At 43.7% G+C, this 13,405-nt stretch overlaps 1 long non-coding RNA gene across 1 annotated transcript in view; it reads left to right on the forward strand.

Moving 5' to 3' along the window:
- LOC137561769 (uncharacterized) overlaps window positions 1-12,600 on the forward strand; it is a 73,129-nt gene extending 60,529 nt beyond the window's left edge. The window contains exon 2 of the long non-coding RNA XR_011030106.1: window positions 11,904-12,600. This is a non-coding gene — a long non-coding RNA (uncharacterized lncRNA). The remainder of the gene's footprint in view (window positions 1-11,903) is intronic.
- Window positions 12,601-13,405: the final 805 nt, after the last annotated feature.

Here is a 13,405-nt window from a genome sequence, read left to right on the forward strand (position 1 = left end):
ACCTCTCTGACACTGCAGCTGTCCCCTCATCTTCTTACACCTCTCTGACACTGCAGCTGTCCCCTCCCCTGCTTACACCTCTCTGACACTGCAGCTGTCCCCTCCCCTGCTTACACCTCCCTGACACTGCAGCTGTCCCCTCCCCTGCTTACACCTCTCTGGCACTGCAGCTGTCCCCTCCCCTGCTTACACCTCTCTGACACTGCAGCTGTCCCCTCCCCAGCTTACACCTCTCTGACACTGCGGCTGTCCCCTCACCTGCTTACACCTCTCTGACACTGCAGCTGTCCCCTCATCTTCTTACACCTCTCTGACACTGCAGCTGTCCCCTCCCCTGCTTACACCTCTCTGACACTGCAGCTGTCCCCTCCCCTGCTTACACCTCCCTGACACTGCAGCTGTCCCCTCCCCTGCTTACACCTCTCTGGCACTGCAGCTGTCCCCTCCCCTGCTTACACCTCTCTGACACTGCAGCTGTCCCCTCCCCAGCTTACACCTCTCTGACACTGCGGCTGTCCCCTCCCCTGCTTACACCTCCCTGACACTGCAGCTGTCCCCTCCCCTGCTTACACCTCTCTGGCACTGCAGCTGTCCCCTCCCCTGCTTACACCTCTCTGACACTGCAGCTGTCCCCTCCCCAGCTTACACCTCTCTGACACTGCAGCTGTCCCCTCATCTTCTTACACCTCTCTGACACTGCAGCTGTCCCCTCCCCTGCTTACACCTCTCTGACACTGCAGCTGTCCCCTCCCCTGCTTACACCTCCCTGACACTGCAGCTGTCCCCTCCCCTGCTTACACCTCTCTGGCACTGCAGCTGTCCCCTCCCCTGCTTACACCTCTCTGACACTGCAGCTGTCCCCTCCCCAGCTTACACCTCTCTGACACTGCAGCTGTCCCCTCATCTTCTTACACCTCTCTGACACTGCAGCTGTCCCCTCCCCTGCTTACACCTCTCTGACACTGCAGCTGTCCCCTCCCCTGCTTACACCTCTCTGACACTGCAGCTGTCCCCTCCCCTGCTTATGGCTATGCAGAAAAATTACATAAAAATCATGTTTTTGTTATGCAACTTTGTAATTAATCAGATGGATATTCATGCAACTTCATTGGTATTGTTTATTAATTGGTTAGTACTTTACATTATTGGCATTAAGTTTTTGTCATTTCTTATCGTTAACATTATCTTCATTGGTATTTTGACCAGAAAAAATCGTGAACCCAAAATTTACAAAAATAGCCAAAACACACAAGAAAGCGTCATCAAGAAGACCACCTGAAAAGTCACCAACGCAAATGTGTGCATACCGGAAATCCCATGCAGAATTCACATGATGCTATCAAATCAATCGATTTTTCTGTTCTTATTATATTTTTTTTACATGAAATCAAAAATAGTTTTTTTTTTCTCAGTTGAAAAAAAGTTTATTGATCTTTTCCCTTTTTTTTTTTTTTTTTTTTTTATAAAAAAAACAAAAAACTGATTGGATGTGTTGGAAAAATTAAAAGTTTGATTTCATTGTTTATTTTAAAAAAAAATAGATTGTAAGGCCTAGTGCACACCGGAGCGTTTCCGCTGTGGTTTGCGATCTGCTTGCGGGTGCGGATCCGCTAGGGTAATGTATTTCTATGGGCTGGTGCACACCAGAGCGGGAGGCGTTTTGCAGAAACACATACTCCCGGGCTGCAGCAGATTTAGGATTGCGGAGGCATTTCTGCCTCAATGTTAAGTATAGGAAAAACGCAAACCGCTCTGAAAAACGGCACTTCAGAGCGGTTTGCCAGGCGTTTTTTGTTACAGTAGCTGTTCAGTAACAGCTTTACTGTAACAATACATGAAATCTACTATACCAAAACCGCTAGACAAAACCACAAAACGCTAGCTGAAACGCTGCAGAAAAATAAGAAAAAGCGTTTCAAAATCTGCTAGCATTTTGCGGATCTGCTAGCGGGTTTTGGTGTGCACCGGGCCAAAGTGTATGGTATACTAATTATATTTTACTGATTATTCAATGAAGCAAAATATTGATCAGATTTCTCTGGTAGAATAAGAAATGTGTTTCATTTTGTATAACCACCTGTAGAGGTCGCCATACATCTAAAGGTGGCCACACACGATACAATAAAATGATCCGATTTTACAGCAATTCGATAAAAACGATCGGATCTCCTGAAAAAAATCAAAATCTATTTTTTTCATTCGACTGAAAAATCCGATCGGATTTCCCGTTTTCTTCGATTTTTATCGATCCGGAATGCCAGATATTTTTCTTCAGTCTTTCTAAAGATTGTATGGTGTGTGTTAGATTGTCAATTTATTAATATACACACCCTAGCAGTTTTCTCAGAGTTTCCAATCATTCTTATCATAATTGGGGAAAAATTGAACACAGGTGTGTGGTACATTGGTCATATTTTTGAAGTGTTACAATCAGTCAGAAAAGTTGATTGTAATTCTTAAATTGAACAGATATTTTAAAAAAACTGTATGGTGTGTGCCCACCCTAAAGGGAACCTAAACTGAGAAGGATACTGGTAGGCCTGGTGCACACCAAAAACCGCTAGCAGATCCGCAAAATGCAAGCAGATTTTGAAACGCTTTTTCTTCTTTTTCTGCAGCGTTTCAGCTAGCGTTTTGCGGTTTTGTGTAGCGGTTTTGGTGTAGTAGATTTCATGTATTGTTACAGTAAAGCTGTTACTGAACAGCTACTGTAACAAAAAACGCCTGGCAAACCGCTCTGAACTGCCGTTTTTCAGAGCGGTTTGCGGTTTTCCTATACTTAACATTGAGGCAGAAACGCCTCCGCAATCCAAAATCTGCAGCAGCCCGGGAGTATGCGTTTCTGCAAAACGCCTCCCGCTCTGGTGTGCACCAGCCCATTGAAATACATTACCCAAGCGTATCCGCAGCCGCAAGCAGATCGCAAACCGCAGCCGAACCGCTCTGGTGTGCACTAGGCCGTATTGTTTACAAGGAAAAATCCACATCCCTCTCAGTTTAGGTTCCCTTGAAGGATGGGGGGCAGATTCAACCAAGAGACAAATATCTCTCTCGTCTCTAATCGAATCTGATTGGCTGCCCATACACCATAGGCCAATTCTTGATCAATTTCATGCTGAAACTGATCAGGAATCGGCCTTGTAACGCCACATCCGGCCACCTCGCCTCCCTGACGCTATTCCCCTAATGTTTAATGTCCCCCCCATACGCCTGTCCAGGGCCGCTGCTTGTCCTCCACTGGCTCCGGGATTCCTCCGTTCTCCATACACGCCTGCCACGTGGTTGCATAGTAACGTGGCCGCGTGTGTGACATTGCACGTGCGCCCTTACTAGGAAACCACGTGGCGGGCGTGTATGGAGAATGGAGTGCACACGGAGCCACGGACAGGTAATGTATCACTTGTACTGGGCACTATGGGGGACAATTAACATTCAGGGGGACAGTGCTGGGGATTTCGTCGCTCATCCGGGATATCACTGACCGTTACCGCGGCGCACTCGATCTGTCAGGTCGGCCCTACATCTTACTCAAAAGTTTCTACCCGCTTGTCACCCATTCAAAACTAAAATTGTAAAATAATTTTAAATCTCCCCCCCCCCCCCCGCCCTAAAAAAAAAATAAAAATCTGGCAATCAAAGTGCTTGATTTACTAAAGCAGGGGTCCCCAAATGTTTTGGGTCGAGGGCCAGTTCAACATACTTCAGACTGCAGGGGGGCGGAGTATATATAAAATGATGCAGAAGTCTTTGCGTGCCAGACAGTGAAGCATACCCAGGTGGCAACCTGCAGTCTAATTGGACAGCAGTGTCACCTGATGTGGAATGTGATTGGAAACCAGCGAATTACTGCTTTCTGGCTTAATTCTATATGCGGACCACCAATATTTAAAGATGTAGATGACCGCATCTATAATACATTTTGTGCGTGGGGGGCCAGGAAAAAAGCCTCAGGGGGGGCCACATTCGGCCCGCAGGCCTTAGTTTGAGGACCACTGCACTAAAGCGTGCTAACATAGTTAGCACGCCTAAAACCTTTGCATGTGCAAACTAGGGTGCTGCTAAGTAGTTTGCACGGGCAAAGCTGTTACTGATCACGCGCTATTTGGTGCGCGCAAAACATCGCACCGTCCGCGTGCACAGTACGCTTATCAGGCTATTTTGCACGCACCGGTGCAAAGTTTAGCGTGCAACTCGCAGCGCTAAACTTTGCGTGCGCAAAATGTTGCACGCATATTAGCGTGTGCAAAGGCACTTTGCACGTGCTAAGGGGCTTTTCACTGGCCTGCTAACACTTAGCACGCTTTACTGAATCAAGCCCAAAGGGTGAGATACTTATAGCATGAGCGTTAAAGCGGATCTGGACTCAGAACGTCCTCTCTGCATTAAAAGTTAATGCATAATAACATTTAAAGAAAAACATTTATTTGATACAGCTGATACAAATCCTAAAATGAATCTGCAGTGTGTCTCCTTCCTGCTTTCATGGAAGCAGACATATTATCAACAACCTGTGCTTTCAGATAAGCTTATCTGCCATCTCTACCACGGCAGTCATGTGACACATGGGAAAGATCAAATTACAATATTTGCTTAGTCACAGATGAGGGGAAATTAAACAGGCTAAACTCTCTAAATACATACAGGGTGCATTTCTCTCTGTTTTCCTTCCGGCCTGTTCAAGAGTTCAGGTCCACTTTAAGAAGTAGAATTTAAAAACAGATGAGTCATTTCAATGAAGCGGGAGTTGAGCCCACTTGCATTTCCTGTTTCATTCCACATGATCGCACCTACAGGCAAAATCGTGTAGCTGAAATCGTCTGTCTCTAATGAGATCATGTGACCCGGCGCCGGGACATTGCTGGGTTTCTGTCTCTGGACACACAGAAAGTTTGTTTATGTCTATTTAATGTTCTCACTTGTTTTAAGCATATCTAAGTTTTGACCTTCGGTCAGCTTAGTCGTGAAATTCCCCTTTTATTTAAAAATATAGAACAGCAATGTATGCATCGATTTGTAATTTTTTTTTTTCAATGTTTGTTTCATTTCACTCTGCAGCCAGCTAGGAGTGTCTAGAACTTTCTATAGGCTCAGGGCCCATTTCCACTATCGCGAATCTGCATGCGTTTCCTGCATGCGGATTCGCACAGCCAATACAAGTGGATGGGCCTGTTTCCACTTGTTAGTGTTCCTGAGCGTTTTTCTGTGCAGGATTTTTCTGCAGGGCAGAGCCCTCAGGGCCCATTTCCACTATCGCGAATTCGCATGCGTTTTTCGCATGCAAATTTGCATAGCAATACAAGTGGATGGGACTGTTTCCACTTGTCAGGATTCCTTTGCGTTTTTCTGTGCAGAAAAAATTCGCATGGCAGAGCCATCAGAATTCGCATACCGCTATGCGAATCGCATACAATGTATTTATTAGGAAATTCGCATGAGGTTTGGGTATGCGAATTTTCATGCGAATTCGCATAAAAACAATGGAAAAGCATACCATGCGAAATGCGAAAGCATGCGAAGCATACCATGCGAAATTGGTATGCGAATTTCCATGCGAATTCGCATGAAAATCAAGGACACCGGCACTGCCATGGTTAAATTCGCATACAGCACCATCCATGCGAATTTTTATGCGAATTCGCACGAAAATTTGCATACAACCGCATGCGAAATTCACATCCGCATGCAAATTTTTATCGCGTCGATTCGCACTGCACAAGTGGAAACGGGCCCTCACACTGCATTTCTAAACTGATCAGGAACCAGACTAAAAATAACTCTTGGGCACACACCATACAAATTTTTAAATATCTGTTCAATTTAAGAATTGCAATCAATTTTTCTGACTGATTGTAACATTTCAAAAATCTGACCAATGTACCACAAACACCTAAGTTCAGTTTTCCCCCAGTTATGATAAAAATGATTGGAAACTCTGAGAAAATTGCTAGGGTGTGTATATTAATAAATTGACAATTCAACACACACCATACAATCTATAGAAAGATTGAAGAAAAATATCTGGCATTCCGGATCGATTAGAATCGAAGAAAACGGGAAATCCGATCGGATTTTTCAATCAAATGAAAAAAGCTTTTGATCTTTTCGGGTGATCCGATCGTTTTTATCGAATTGCCGTAAAATCGAATAATTTTATTGTCTCGTGTGTGGCCACCTTTAGGCCTCGTTCACATTGCGTTTTCATCGTGTTTGGTTTCGCGTTGGACTTTTTTTGAAGCAAATTATTTCCCCCATTCTGTTGATTTCTGTTCGTTGGACGTTTTTGGTAAGCGTTTTTGTAGGCATTTTTGCTGAGCGAGTCCATTTTTTTTCACTTCCTGATGTTAGTCAGGAAGTGAACCCTTTGATCCGGAAAAGAATAAATACAATGTATTTATTCTTAAAAATGCAAGCATAATCGCTGCACACTTTGATTTTGTGAGCGTTTTGCGTTTTTCCTAACCCTTTCACTGTAGCAAAATTGCCCCAAAAATGGTCCATGCAGTGATTCTGAGCGGAAAGCAGACGGATCTCCCTAATCTGAACTCGCGCATAGGAAAGCATGGTGTAAGTGCTTTCAGAGAGATTTTGAAAAATCGCAGGTGCTTAAAAAAATCCCAAAACACCTCCAGTGTGAACGAGCCCTCAGGCCTCTTTCACAGTGGGACGTTGCGTTTGATGCGACGTTAGTCGCACAACGTGCTCCTAACGCAGCGCATGTAGGTTATAAAATTGGACGTTATTTTGCATTGTGTTACGTTATCTCTCGGTGCGCCGTTTTCAGCGCATACTGATGGAACGAAAACGGCGCATGCGTTACGTTAAAAAAAAAAACCTTACTGAGCATGTGCAACACACAATGCAGCAAATGTATTGCTGAACGCACAGCATGCAGCACTTTCTATATATTGCTACATGTTACACACAACCCAACGTGTGCACTGTGAATGTCGCACAGACTTTGTATTGCTGTGCGTTAGTCTGCGTCGGAACATTTTCTATTGTGCGACTTTAATGTCCCACTGTGAAAGAGACCTTAAAGTGCATTGCTCTGACTCTGCTCATTTGAATGGAGCAAAGGTACAAAAAGACACAACAAGGGGCGTAACTAGAAATCACTGGGCCTCCTTGTGAAATTTTGCATGGGGTCCCCCCTTCTGCACAGGTAAACTGAGAACCAATGTTATTCCATTGGCTAGTGTGTACACTGTAATGTGTTTTCCCCATGCAGATAAATACAGACAGCAGTGAAGCACTGGGAGCATTTTCTCTCTGTCTGGTTGCACACATAACATATTGTGAAAGGCTGCGTTTTATGTCATGTTTTATGTTAATGTTGTGTGCGTTTTTTATGTGTTTTTACTGCGTTTTTGGTGCGTCTGCGATGCATTTTTCATGCATTTTGCGTGCGTTTTAATGCGTTTGCGGTACACATATACAAAATGTATATGCGTGTTTCATGCGTTTTTATATTTCCATTTATGCAAATGCAAAATTTTGGGGGGAAAACGCATGGAAAACGCATACCATTGCGTTCCCATTGACTTTCATTATGTGCGTTTTTGAGGCGTTTATAAATATTATGCAACAAAACCTGCGTTTTTTAAAAAGGCAGGTTTGAAAACATAGAAAACACATTTGCGTTTTTATATGCATTTTTTGCTGCCCATAGACTTCCATTAGCGGCAAAAGCGCAGCGTTTTCCGCAGCGCTAATGTTTCTGCTATGTGTGCACCAAGCCTGAAAATTACATTCGCTTCCGTGACAAAACGTGCGTTCTCACTCATACAGACACACACGGGGCTTGATACTCTGATAACGCATATCATGGCCGTTTTTGCGTGCATTTTCGCATCTGTAATCTTTGCGATTGTGCGTGATAATTTGCGATTGCGCGTGATAATTCACGACCGCGCGCAAAGGCAAAAATGCGCACGAAAAGACCCGTGATATCATTTATCACGGTTTAGTGAATCAAGTCCATGGTGTGCAGAACATGCACACAGAAAACTGACAGACAAGTGTGCTCCCAGCCGCAGCTTATTACACTCACTCTGTCCACCTCTGATGGAGCAGAACTGGCTCTGCAGACTTCTCCAGCATCACTACAGTACACAGCAATAGGGGAGGGGTGGAGAGGCTGGGGGCGGGGCAATGCAGACTCCTCCAGCATCACTACAGTACAAAGCACTTGTGGAGGAGTAGAGAGGTTGGGGGCTGGGGGCTGTACACAAGAGCCCACTGCACACTGAATAGGGATTGTCTACAAATCTTTCTCTACAAAACTTTGTATGATTCCATAGTAGTGGTTGAGCAAATGCAGACTTTAGAACAATTGTGCAGAGAGCAGAAAGCTTTTTTCTCTCCATGCTCTTAGTTTAGTTAGTCAGTCTCTCAAGACAGAGAAAATAAACTTTTCCCCCCACGGGGGCCCCTGAGGCTTCTGGGTCTTTATATTTTTCTGTTTTAAAATTAATTTTTTATGACATTTAATAAATAAATCACAGAAAATGTCAGTGCTATATAAATACATAATAATAATATGGTAGGACATTAGACTATGACTATGGTAGGATTAGAGTGTGAGCTCCTGTGAGGACAGTCAGTGACATGACTATGTACTCTGTAATGTGTTGCAGGAGATGTCAGTGCTATATAAATACATAATAATAATATGGTAGGACATTAGACTATGACTATGGTAGGATTAGAGTGTGAGCTCCTCTGAGGACAGTCAGTGACATGACTATGTACTCTGTAATGTGCTGCAGGAGATGTCAGTGCTATATAAATACATAATAGTAATATGGTAGCACATTAGACTATGACTATGGTAGGATTAGAGTGTGAGCTCCTCTGAGGACAGTCAGTGACATGACTATGTACTCTGTAATGTGCTGCAGGAGATGTCAGTGCTATATAAATACATAATAATAATATGGTAGGACATTAGTCAATGACTATGGTAGGATTAGAGTGTGAGCTCCTCTGAGGACAGTCAGTGACATGACTATGTACTCTGTAATGTGCTGCAGAAGATGTCAGTGCTATATAAATACATAATAATAATATGGTAGCACATTAGACTATGACTATGGTAGGATTAGAGTGTGAGCTCCTCTGAGGACAGTCAGTGACATGACCATGTACTCTGTAATGTGCTGCAGAAGATGTCAGTGCTATATAAATACATAATAATAATACAGTAGGACATTAGACTATGACTATGGTAGGATTAGATCGTGAGCTCCTTTGAGGACAGTCAGTGACATGACTATGTACTCTGTAATGTGCTGCAGAAGATGTCAGTGCTATATAAATACATAATAATAATAATATGGGAGGACATTAGACTATGACTATGGTAGGATTAGATTGTGAGCTCCTCTGAGGACAGTCAGTGACATGACTATGTACTCTGTAATGTGCTGCAGGAGATGTCAGTGCTATATAAATACATAATAATAATATGGTAGGACATTAGACTATGACTATGGTAGGATTAGAGTGTGAGCTCCTCTGAGGACAGTCAGTGACATGACTATGTACTCTGTAATGTGCTGCAGGAGATGTCAGTGCTATATAAATACATAATAATAATATGGTAGGACATTAGACTATGACTATGGCAGGATTAGAGTGTGAGCTCCTCTGAGGACAGTCAGTGACATGACTATGTACTCTGTAATGTGCTGCAGAAGATGTCAGTGCTATATAAATACATAATAATAATATGGTGGGACATTAGACTATGACTATGGTAGGATTAGAGTGTGAGCTCCTCTGAGGACAGTCAGTGACATGACTATGTACTCTGTAATGTGCTGCAGGAGATGTCAGTGCTATATAAATACATAATAATAATATGGTAGGACATTAGACTATGACTATGGCAGGATTAGAGTGTGAGCTCCTCTGAGGACAGTCAGTGACATGACTATGTACTCTGTAATGTGCTGCAGATGTCAGTGCTATATAAATACATATTAATAATATGGTAGGACATTAGACTATGACTATGGACAATAGACTATGACTATGGTAGGATTAGATTGTGAGCTCCTCTGAGGACAGTGACATGACTATGTAATGTGCTGCAGAAGATGTCAGCGCTATATAAATCCTACTAATATAATAAATGGGAAAGTTCGGATGTTTGGATGTTTGTTACTCGATCACGCAAAAATGGCTGAACGGATTTGAATGAAATTTGGCACACACATAGTACATTACCTGGCATAACATATAGGATACTTTTTATTCCCATAACCAAAAAGGGGGCGGAGACAAATCCAAATTTCACTGGAAAATGTAAACTGCAGCCATTCTTACACTGTTAGTGGCAGGGTTCTCAAACTTTGCACAGTTGGTCGCTGGGTGACTGGGATTAATATTCAGAAAAGTGGGTGGAGTCTATAAAAGCTTATCAAAATTAACCTATTGATTTTCAAGGGGAATATTTACATTGCTGCCATTCTTGCACTGTTAATCACCTGTACCTGGTACAGTTGGCCATTGGGTTATTGGGGTTCAAATTCAGAAAAGGGGTGGAGCCACATCCAATCAGATTAATTTTATTTCATTGCAAATTATTGATGCCAAAGACCACAAAGCTCACATACTTGGTCATTAAGTAATTGTGTGTTTGGGCCCTTTTCCACCAGCGCGTTTGCGCTGGCTGAATCGCAAAACCGCAAACCGCTAGCGATTTTACAATCGCTACGGTTTGCTTTTTAACATAGGAATCGCGGTAGGTCATTTCCACTACCGCGATTCGCTTTTGTCGGGAACGCGAACGCGCGGCGGAGCGATAATTGCCGCGATTCTGCTATGCAGTGCATAGCATAGCAAAATCGCGGCCGCAAACGTCGGGGGAATCGCCGGTTTTGCGATTCAGCAATCGCTAGCGTTCAGCATGAACGCTAGCGATTGCAGGTGGAAAAGGGCCCTTAGGGTTAGGAAAAGTGGGCAGAGGCAACACTAGCCAAATACATACCCGGGCAACGCCGGGCGTCCAGCTAGTACATAATAATAATATGGTAGGACATTAGACTATGGCTATGGTAGGATTAGAGTGTGAGCTCCTCTGAGGACAGTCAGTGACATGACTATGTACTCTGTAATGTGCTGCAGAAGATGTCAGTGCTATATAAAAACGTAGTGTAGTGTCCTACCATATTATTATTATGTATTTACATAGCACTGAAATCTTCTGCAGCACTTTACAGAGTACATAGTCATGTCACTTACTGTCCTCAGAGGAGCTCGCAATCTAATTCTACCATAGCCATAGTCTGATGTCCTGAAACAAATTACCCAAGAGAAACTTGACTTATGGTTCTAGCCAAGTTGACATACCATAATATGTAGAAGTGATCCCCTTATGTGTCCCCTTTTAAGATGTAAGTTTTATTTGTGGGTAAACACGGACCTTAAGGTCGCATTCACAGTGCCACGTCTTATAACGCAGCTTACCACAATGCAATGCGAATCCTATGGGCCGTTCACAGTCCGTCATTAAAGTCGCGTTAAGAAATGTTGCGTTTTGTTAACTCACTGCTTGCAGTGCGTTATCTCTCAACGCAGACACGTTGCAACTTTAACGTCGCATTAAACCGCAATGTCCCACTGTGAATGCAACTTAAAGGGGATGAACTATAGACAAAACCTTGCCATCAACCTCAATAGGTAAGTATTGACCCAAATCATTCAATAACCAATTAAAACATCAGTTTATTATAAATCATTAAAAAAATATTCACATAAATACAAATACACAGTATCCGCATAGCCATTACAGCAAAGTCACGATTAAACAGTTTACAAACATTATGCATAGTTCCCAATAAGGGTACCATGAAACTGGAAATTGTCCCAATTATCATACGTTGTCTTCTGCTTGACAGGACCACCAACAGGAGCATTCCCTCGAATTGTTCCCAACACCGATCGAGGAAGAAAGCAACTCTACCGCAAGCAGCATACCAGAAAGCCAACCAGCCGCAGCCAGCACACCTATGCGCAAGGCTAAGCGCAGAAAAACTGCTCCACCCGACGCTGTAGAACAGACTCTAATGAACTTGGCCTCTACATTTATGTCCAAACTGCCTGTGGACCCGTTTGCCACCCACTTCACAAATGAACTGAACAAAATGAGTACGGGACAGCGCATGATTGCTGAAATGCTTATGCATGACGTTGTGTTCAGGGGTGTGCAGGGGACATTGGTCAGTGCCCCTCCATCTGAGCTACATGCAGCGAATTGTATGCACTGCAACCAGCAAACACATTTGCAGCTCTCCCCTCTTTTCCGCAGTCAGCACAATGCAGCCACCATGTGCAAAACCTTCAGCAACCCTCTGCCAGTCAGTCAATGCAGCCAACATTCTGTAACTAACAGTACATCACAATCATCTCACTTGCATGGACAGCACCCCCCCCCCCCCCCATTTCACAGCCTCCTGCACAGTGCCGAATATACGTACCACCACCTGTAGCTTCTGCACCTGTGCTGAAAATTAGGGTTCAAACCTTCAAATATTACTGTACATTTATATTCTTATTATTTGTTTGGTTGTTGAATAAAGTGTTATGCAAACTGTCTGCGATCTGTCCCAGGTATTCACCTTTGGGGGGGGGGGGGAGACTGGTGGACAGCGGGCATCCATCTGAAAATGGCGCCTGTGAATAATGGCGCACAGTGTTGCCGCTAATCCGTTTGCCGCTTCTCGCTATTTAACGTTAAAGCCTTATTGTTATTTAGCGTTAAAGCCTTATCGTTATTTAGCGTTAACACACAGAACCCTCTCTGTACCTATCCCTAACCCCTATACCCCCCCCCCCCCCGGTGGTGCCTAACCCTAACCACCCCCCTGGTGGTGCCTAAACCTAAGATCCCCCTGGTGGTGCCTAACCCTAAGACCCCCCTGGTGGTGCCTAACCCTAAGACCCCCCCCCAGTGGTGCCTAACCCTAATCTTGACAGTGTTACATTAAATCCATTCACTGTTTTGCAGTTAAATAACGTCTGCAGTTTGGCTTATGTAGGGCGCTATTGATAAATAACGTTAGTGTGTGCCACTATTGATAAATAACGTTAGTGTGTGCCACTATTGATAAATAACGTTAGTGTGTGCCGTTTTTCTTCTTTTTTCCCTGTGCGCCATTATTATACAGTACTAACGATAAATAGCGATAAGCATATCTTTTTATTGCGGCGCCATTCTTATGCATAGGCGCTGTGCGCCATTATTCACTGATCCCATACAGCGAAGTTTCAGTGGAGCTGTGTTTCCGAGTGAACTCTACCCAGAAACACTGTGTCACTGACACTGCCATCTGTCCCAGGTATTCATCCAGGATTCTCCAATCGCAATCGATCTAGTGGAATCTGCTCCATCCATTTACAT

This window comes from Hyperolius riggenbachi, chromosome 3 (assembly GCF_040937935.1).
Source record: "Hyperolius riggenbachi isolate aHypRig1 chromosome 3, aHypRig1.pri, whole genome shotgun sequence".
Taxonomy (NCBI): Eukaryota; Metazoa; Chordata; class Amphibia; order Anura; family Hyperoliidae; genus Hyperolius; species Hyperolius riggenbachi.